The sequence below is a fragment of the Sebastes fasciatus genome, chromosome 13, assembly GCF_043250625.1.
Source record: "Sebastes fasciatus isolate fSebFas1 chromosome 13, fSebFas1.pri, whole genome shotgun sequence".
NCBI lineage: Eukaryota > Metazoa > Chordata > Actinopteri > Perciformes > Sebastidae > Sebastes > Sebastes fasciatus.
In genome coordinates this window covers 19,115,091-19,115,472 of record NC_133807.1, presented here as the reverse complement: position 1 = coordinate 19,115,472, position 382 = coordinate 19,115,091, and positions in this window count along the sequence as shown.

Sequence of the window (382 nt, the reverse complement as noted above, 5' to 3'; positions counted from 1 at the left end):
TTGAGTGACCCAATTTTTATTGACTGTCTAAAGAATATTATTGAATGTTATGACCAAACATTTCTGTTGATACCAAGTTGTTTCCTTACGCTCTCCAGTTAGTTATGGAATAGGTGTTTTTATATAAGTAGGCATATATTTTATATCCATTAAATGAATGCAGATTAAGAACTAGGCTGAATAGTTTGAGAGTTGACCTTTAATTAAAGGTATAATATGCAACATTTCCTCATTAAAATGTCTAAAAATGACTAGACCTACATTATATATTTTGTTGAGTTGTGTATTTACATTATCTCAAATGTTTCCAACAATTTTCAAACTGAGAAATCCGTAATTTTAATAAAGGTAACTGCTCGATTCATTTGGTCGCCTGCCAATG